We start from the raw sequence: 8,734 nt of genomic DNA, 5'->3' as shown, positions 1-8,734 counted from the left end.
CACATTTGGATGCTACTACCGTACTTTCCAGAGGATTAGCTTCCAAGGGTATTTATCCAGCAGTAGATCCTTTAGATTCAACCTCGACTATGTTACAGCCTCGGATCGTTGGCAACGAACATTATGAAACTGCGCAAAGAGTTAAGGAAACTTTACAACGTTACAAAGAACTTCAGGACATTATCGCAATTCTTGGCTTGGATGAATTATCGGAAGAGGATCGTTTAACTGTAGCAAGAGCAAGAAAAATTGAGCGTTTCTTATCACAACCGTTCTTTGTGGCAGAAGTTTTTACTGGTTCTCCAGGAAAGTATGTTGCTCTTGCGGAAACTATTAGGGGATTTCAACTAATCCTTTCCGGAGAATTAGACGGCCTACCTGAACAGGCTTTTTATTTGGTGGGTAACATCGATGAAGCTAGCACGAAAGCTATAACCTTAGAAGAGGAGAACAAATCGAAGAAATGAAATTAAATCTTTATGTACTGACTCCTAAGCGAATTATTTGGGATTGTGAAGTGAAAGAAATCATTTTATCCACTAATAGTGGCCAAATTGGCGTATTACCAAACCACGCCCCCATTAACACAGCAGTAGATATGGGTCCTTTGAGAATACGCCTCCTCAACGACCAATGGTTAACAGCGATTCTGTGGAGCGGTTTTGCGAGAATAGTTAATAATGAGATCATCATTTTAGGAAATGATGCGGAACTGGGTAGTGATATTGATCCGGAAGAAGCTCAAAAGGCACTTGAAATAGCCGAAGCTAACTTGAGTAAAGCTGAGGGTACGAAAGATTTGGTTGAAGCGAAGCTCGCTCTCAGACGAGCTAGGATACGAATCGAGGCTGTCAATTGGATTCCCCCATCCAATTGAAGACAATCCAGTGGTTTATAGTTGATACAAAGAAAAAGGGAAGAGGGGTAGAAAAAGTTATTAGATAGCGAAGCGAAGTAAGTCCAATGCTATCTAGTAATTTTTCTACCTACTTACCTACTATTGGATTTGAACCAATGACTCCCGCCGTATGAAAGCAATACTCTAACCACTGAGTTAAGTAGGCAATTTATCACCACAAAGGAAGACCCATTACTTCGATCGATTATATATTGAATCCCTTTTCTAAGCAATACCGCTCTGTTATTGGTCTGTTATATACTAAATACTAAACTAAATACTAAACAGATACAGATCAAAGGGGTATCCTCTGGCATTAGAAAATATTCATCTTGACAAGAAATTATCTATATGTTAAGATATCTCTGATAAGGGCTATAGCTCAGTTCGGTAGAGCAACTCGTTTACACGTGCGCCAATGCTTTTCAAAGGAGCTTATTATGCAATGAACATAATCGATCTTATTGCAAAATCAATGTCTTACTTCATAGATTCGAGAGAATAGGAGAACAGTAGCCTGACAAACAGTCGGTTCAGTCCGATTCAGGTGCCAATTCAGGTGCCTAATCAAATAGAACCCTTATGGATTTGCTAGTTGATAAGGTAAATATCCAGCCCACTAAATGCTAGGCGTAATGAGGATAAGGGCCTCCAAAAAACTTCTTTTCGTTCTATGAACTTTAAGGTGTATGAAGTCTCATAGTTAACTCTTGCAGTGGAACGATAGAGACTCCATTTCACTTAGGTTGATTTAATTTAGACCGGAGGCAGACCTAAGTCAAGGTAATCCTCCTTTGAAACACTTTGGTATTGCTCCTAGATAGATCATAATACAAAAAATCAATCAGAGCACAGGGAGCCATCTCATTATCTTTCCGTAAAGAAAAACTATGGTGGACTAACTGATCTTTAAATCAGTTTATGAAAGAGCCCAATGCAAAAAAATGCATGTTGGGTCTTTGAAACAGTTCAAATCATTTCGATAATAATCCGTTTGATCTGTTTTACCGAGAAGGTCTACGGTTCGAATCCGTATAGCCCTAATATGCCCTTTTTTAGATTTTAGGATCTCTATCCTATGTTTTCTTTAGTTTAGTATAGTTTTCATTTTCTCATTAGTATTTGTTTATAGACTGGATAGGCGCCTGCGACATAGAATAGAGATAAAAGCATTACCAAAGGCTCATTCATCGAAAATCAAAATCATACAGACAGGAAAAGAAAAACGAATTTCTATCAAATCAATAGAAGAAAGGATCCTTTCCCTGATTTGAATCCCGTCCTCCTTCAAATAGGATATCTCTAGACTTCCCTATAATAACTGCAATGATTTTATCCATTTTGCGAATTCCTACTTTGTTTTAAGTATATTTATTACTTTGTTTATAGATACATTATGTAAATTGATCAACTTTAAATAGAAAAAATAAAGTAAAGAGTAAATAAGAAAACAGAATATTCTGTCTCATAGTTCTGAAATAGAGTTCTTTATTTTTATTTTATAGTATTACTTCTCATTAATTATACTGCATAGATTAGTCCTACTATCTTAATTAGGTTCTAATTTAGTAGTATTCTCATTTTTATTTAATAGTCTCTTATTATTTTATTATTAAATATTAAATAAAGGATAGAGCTATTCTTTTTTCTAGAGATTCTAGAGAAAGCGAGACAAAGTGAAACGAGAAAGTTTTCTTTATATAAGAATTAGATCTACATACACCATATCTAAATAGAATGGAAATCCAAAAGAAAGGGAGTTGGGATTCCATTGGATGAATCTTTAAAGAAGATGCAGCACAGAGGAAACAAAGGCTAAACTTAAACTAAGCGCTTTTGTTTGAACAAAAAAGATTCTTGTTTCACCGAGGAAAAGAGAGAAGTTCTGGATAAATTGACAATGCTGAATTGAATTGACTAATTTAAGTTCCGCCTATTCCACATTAATGGGAGTACATTATGTTTCTGCTTCACGAATATGATATTTTTTGGACATTTCTAATAATAGCAAGCCTTATTCCTATTTTGGCATTTTCGATTTCAGGACTTTTAGCCCCGGTTAGTGAAGGACCAGAGAAGCTTTCTAGTTATGAATCGGGTATAGAACCCATGGGAGGGGCTTGGGTACAATTCCGAATACGCTATTATATGTTTGCGCTCGTTTTTGTTGTTTTTGATGTGGAAACCGTCTTTCTATACCCTTGGGCAATGAGTTTCGACGTATTGGGTGTATCCGTTTTTATCGAAGCTTTGATTTTCGTGCTTATCTTAGTTGTTGGTTTAGTTTATGCATGGCGAAAAGGAGCCTTGGAATGGTCTTAACTGAATATTTAGACAAAAAAAAAGAAGGAAAAGATTCTATTGAGACAGTTATGAATTTGATTGAGTTTCCCTTACTTGACCAAACAAGTTCCAATTCTGTTATTTCAACTACACCAAATGATCTTTCGAATTGGTCAAGACTCTCCAGTTTATGGCCCCTTCTATACGGTACCAGTTGTTGTTTCATTGAATTTGCTTCATTAATAGGCTCACGATTCGACTTTGATCGTTATGGATTGGTACCAAGATCAAGTCCTAGGCAAGCAGACCTAATTTTAACAGCCGGTACGGTAACAATGAAAATGGCTCCCTCTTTAGTGAGATTATACGAGCAAATGCCTGAACCAAAATACGTCATTGCTATGGGAGCCTGTACTATTACAGGGGGAATGTTCAGTACGGATTCCTATAGTACTGTTCGGGGAGTTGATAAGTTAATTCCTGTGGATGTCTACTTGCCGGGCTGCCCACCTAAACCGGAGGCAGTTATAGATGCCCTAACAAAACTTCGTAAGAAGATATCGCGAGAAATAGTTGAGGATCAAACTCTATCTCAAAATAAAAATAGATGTTTTACTACCAGTCACAAGCTTTATGTTAGGCGCAGTACTCATACAGGAACTTATGAGCAAGAATTGCTCTATCAATCACCATCTACATTAGATATATCTTCTGAAACTTTTTTCAAATCCAAAAGTTCAGTACCTTCCTACAAATTAGTGAATTAGGAGAGGGGCTCTTTTGTGTAGAAAAATAAAAAGCAGGGCAATCTTTCAAACTTGCATCCGAAATGTGAAATATTTATACAAAGAGGGAGAGATGAAGACAATGCAGCAGGGTTGGTTATCTAATTGGCTAGTCAAACATGAGGTGGTTCATAGATCTTTGGGCTTTGATCACCGAGGAATAGAGACTTTACAAATAAAAGCAGGGGATTGGGATTCCATTGCTGTCATTTTATATGTATATGGTTACAATTATTTACGCTCCCAATGTGCTTATGATGTAGCACCCGGTGGATCTTTAGCTAGCGTGTATCATCTTACGAGAATACAATATGGTATAGATAATCCAGAAGAAGTCTGCATAAAAGTCTTTGCCCAAAAGGATAATCCTAGAATTCCGTCTGTCTTCTGGATTTGGAGAAGTGCCGATTTTCAAGAACGCGAATCTTATGATATGGTGGGAATCTCTTATGATAATCATCCGCGCCTTAAACGTATCCTAATGCCTGAAAGTTGGATAGGCTGGCCCTTACGTAAGGATTATATAACCCCCAATTTTTATGAAATACAAGATGCTCATTGAATGATAAGAAATTCATGCTCACTTATACAACACAACTCCAGATTTTATTCAAGTCAAGGAATATTTTTAGGTTCTTTTCCTAGATGAAACGGAATACCTATTTATAATTAATTCCTAATTATACAAAAGCATTCCAGATAGACTGAGCAAAAAAAGGGTTTCATTTGGATTCCCCTATTTTGAAAATCGCATATTAATTTCCTTCATATGAACAGAAAAATAGGATGACTCAAAGAAGTTCTCTACCAGGAACTTTGTACCGCGCACATTACTTAGCACAACTAGGAAAATAAGATAAGATAAAGATAAGCAAGACTAAAAAAATATTCGTCGGAATAGCGGAATACAAAATTAAGAAACGCAAAAAAATAAAGGGGAATCTCACCCCCTTCTTTATCATAAAGAAAAGATATATTTTAAAACTTCTTTAAAAAGAAAAAGAAGTGCCTCTATATTTATATTATAGATTTATCCACTTAGATGAATAAATATTATTAATGAATATGTATCACAATCCATCTCGAGGTATTTGGATCAATACCTATTCGGTGGATCTTTTTTTTTTTTTTCTCTGCCAGGAACCAGATTTGAACTGGTGACACGAGGATTTTCAGTCCTCTGCTCTACCAACTGAGCTATCCTGACCTTTTCTTGTGCATCATCCTAGTAGAGTATTTGTATCTATGTCAATTAAAAGGACTAAAAATTAATTAAAGTATTTCAAATTTTAAATTTGAAAATGGGGGGGGTAGTCCTATGCATTGTGCATGGTTTACTTAAATAAAACTTAAAAATAGAGTGAATAACCAAGATTTCTTGCCGATACTCTAATAAAAAAGAAATCTATTCAATGAATAGGATAAGATCCATTGAGTTCTCTTCGCATTCCTTTGTGAAAGAGTAGAATGAGAAAGCTAATGAATCTTAAACCCATTGCATTGATAAAAAGAAAAAAAAGTGCATTGATAAAAAGAAAAAAAAAAAGAGGATAAATAATAATAATATAGTATAGTTAGGGAATAAAAGAGGATTTGGGGATAGAGGGACTTGAACCCTCACAACTTATAAAGTCGACGGATTTTCCTTTTACTAGAAATTTCATTGTTGTCAGTATTGACATGTAGAATGGGACTCTCTCTCTTTGTCCTCGTCCGATTAATCCACTTTTTTAAAGATCTCGAAAACTTTGAATTTTAATTGAAGAATTTGATTATTCAATATTCGATTGGAGTGGATTCACAATAATGAAAAAAAAAAATTATGATATGAGTTTTTTATTTCATAATCATTATCATTTCTAATTTCATTTTTAAAAAAGATAAAGAACCTATATTATAATTAGAATATAATATGAGTTCTGTGATTAATCGTTTGCTATGTCAGTATCTATACGTGTTTATTAAATGTATAAGGTATAAAACCCCTCTTTCTCTAATTTAGAACTAGAAGGAATTCCACTAACAACACAACGTAATTAACTCGATTCGTTAGAACAGCTTCCATTGAGTCTCTGCACCTATCCTTTTCCTTTGTATTCTAGTTCGAGAACCCCTTGTTTTCTCAAAACACGGATTTGGCTCAGGATTGCCCTTTTTTAATTCCAGGGTTTCTCTGAATTTGGAAGTTACCACTTAGCAGGTTTCCATACCAAGGCTCAATACAATCAAGTCCGTAGCGTCTACCGATTTCGCCATATCCCCATTTCCCTCTTCTTTGAGACCAGGATTCCTTGTGTAATTTCATCCATCTCTTAGTTTTTTTTTTGAATCATTGAGTTCATCACTCAACGTAGTCTAGCAGTTCAGTTCGACTCTATTTGAGAGACCTCGCTTGCTTATTGCAATTCAGAATTGAATTGATTCTATCCTTGATGTATTTGCAATTCAATCCGAATCAATATATCCAAAAGTTTTTATCTCCCCCACCTCCCGTCTTACTTTTTTATAGTATTCAAAATTATACTATAACGCTTGATATTTATTCTTTTTTTCTAATCAGAATTAGCAATTTTATTTACTCTGACTCTATGTTCCCCTTAGTGAAATATTAATCCTCAAATTATTAACAAATAATAAAGTCTATAATGATCGAATGAAAATACCAATAAATTCTATAATTTTATTTTTTAATATCCTATAGTTAAGCATATCAAGCTAACTTTATCTTTAAGAAGTTTTAGTATTTTTTTATTTTTATAAGTATAACTTCAAATTTAGAACTAGTTAATAGCTAAGATTAATAACTAATATCTGAGATTTTACGGATTTCCTATACTATACCTATTTCTATTTGTTACACTATTTCCGTTATGTAAGCCCACTTAGCTCAGAGGTTAGAGCATCGCATTTGTAATGCGAGGGTCATCGGTTCAAATCCGATAGTCGGCTTTTTTTTCTCTATCGATGTTCTACGAACAAGAATCTCTTTTTTTCCGAATTAAATGGAGAATCCAGGATCTTTTATGTTTTTTACCTTACAATTTTGCTAGATACAAAACAATAAAATAAATAATATATATACAAAAAAAAAAGATTTTGATGAAATTCCATTTTTTGGGGTACTTTAGTTGATTTTACTCTGTTTATCCTGTAGTTTAATTCAGTTTTAATTTCGATGTATTCTGTAATGTAAATACAATGAAATTAATTGTGTAAAATGAAATTTCAATAAAATAAAAAAAGGAGTCTTCATGTCCCGTTATCGAGGACCTCGTTTAAAAAAAATACGCCGTCTGGGAGCTTTACCAGGACTCACTAGAAAAACACCTAAATCCGGAAGTAATCTTAAAAAAAAATTCAATTCTGGGAAAAAGGAGCAATATCGTATTCGTCTTCAAGAAAAACAGAAATTGCGTTTTCATTATGGTCTGACAGAACGACAATTACTTAGATATGTACATATCGCTGGAAAAGCAAAAAGGTCAACAGGCCAGGTTTTACTACAATTACTTGAAATGCGTTTGGATAATATCCTTTTTCGATTGGGTATGGCTTCAACCATTCCTGGGGCCCGCCAATTAGTCAACCATAGACATATTTTAGTTAATGGTCGTATAGTCAATATACCAAGTTTTCGTTGCAAACCCCGAGATATTATTACTACGAAAGATAACCAAAGATCAAAAGGTCTGGTTCAAAATTATATTGCTTCATCGGACCCGGGGAAATTGCCAAAGCATTTGGCGATTGACACGTTGGAATATAAAGGACTAGTAAATAAAATCCTAGATAGGAAGTGGGTCGGTCTCAAAATAAATGAGTTGTTAGTTGTAGAATATTACTCTCGTCAGACTTGAACTTAACGAAAAAAGGAAAGGTTCATAGAATTTTCTTCCCCTTCCCCTTTCCCCGAACTAAATCGCCCTAAGACCATTACCATTAATTTGTATTTTCCCATCAACTAGCTAAAATTGATTAACCCTAGGATTAGGATCCTTTTTTCTTTTTTCCTCTATGTGTATTTTACATACCACAGTAATTTGCTATAGAGAATTTCTAATTTCTATTAAATCAAAATAAGATAATATAAGATATTATATTATTGCTGGAAAAAATTGTTATTTGATTTGATACATTGTGATCCTTAACGTTGATGAATTAAGAAAAACGGAAAGAGAGGGATTCGAACCCTCGGTAAACAAAAGTCTACATAGCAGTTCCAATGCTACGCCTTGAACCGCTCGGCCATCTCTCCTACATAACTTATTATGGAAAATAAACTGAGTGAATAGCGAGTTTTCTTATTCCTGCAGTACAGGTACAACCGCAACCACTCGGGGGTTCCATAGTTCTATTGGAAAAATTCCTTTTGATCTAAGTGGAAGGATACAGGATTTTTTACTAGAAATTGCGCTCGCTATAAAATAAAAGTTTTAATTTGGGTTTTCCCGCAACTAAAGAAAAAGAAAATGGAAGAATTCTTCTTATTGCATAATAAAATAAAGAAACCTTAGAATTCCGTTTGCATAAGATACGCTACACCATACTATCGAAATCAAAAATAGGGTATGAGACAATTAATAACTTTGAAAACACGAAATAGTTGATAACATAAGTTGTTGTTCAGAAATAGGAAAGTGGAATGAAATCCAGTCTTAGTCAAATATTTCATATCTCTTCGTGTCCAAGCAGAAGGAAAAGGATACAATTTGAGCTGAGCGGAAAATCCATATCTCTCTTATCCATTTAAAGCATATGGATTTAGAGT

General features: G+C 34.5%; 3 non-coding genes across 3 annotated transcripts; 1 reads left to right on the top strand and 2 right to left on the bottom strand.

Moving 5' to 3' along the window:
• Positions 1-5,100: 5,100 nt before the first annotated feature.
• On the bottom strand, positions 5,101-5,173 carry TRNAF-GAA (transfer RNA phenylalanine (anticodon GAA)). The gene has a single exon. It is a non-coding gene; the product is annotated as a tRNA-Phe (tRNA).
• Positions 5,174-6,842: 1,669 nt separating this feature from the next.
• Positions 6,843-6,915, top strand: TRNAT-UGU (transfer RNA threonine (anticodon UGU)). The gene has a single exon. It is a non-coding gene; the product is annotated as a tRNA-Thr (tRNA).
• A 1,219-nt stretch (positions 6,916-8,134) lies between these two features.
• Positions 8,135-8,221, bottom strand: TRNAS-GGA (transfer RNA serine (anticodon GGA)). Its single transcript has one exon. It is a non-coding gene; the product is annotated as a tRNA-Ser (tRNA).
• Between the last annotated feature and the right edge of the window lie 513 nt (positions 8,222-8,734).

This window comes from Triticum urartu, unplaced genomic scaffold, assembly GCF_056163025.1.
Source record: "Triticum urartu cultivar PI428250 unplaced genomic scaffold, HENAU_Tu73 scaffold2, whole genome shotgun sequence".
NCBI classification, from domain to species: Eukaryota; Viridiplantae; Streptophyta; class Magnoliopsida; order Poales; family Poaceae; genus Triticum; species Triticum urartu.
This window is presented reverse-complemented; position numbering and strand designations above follow the sequence as displayed.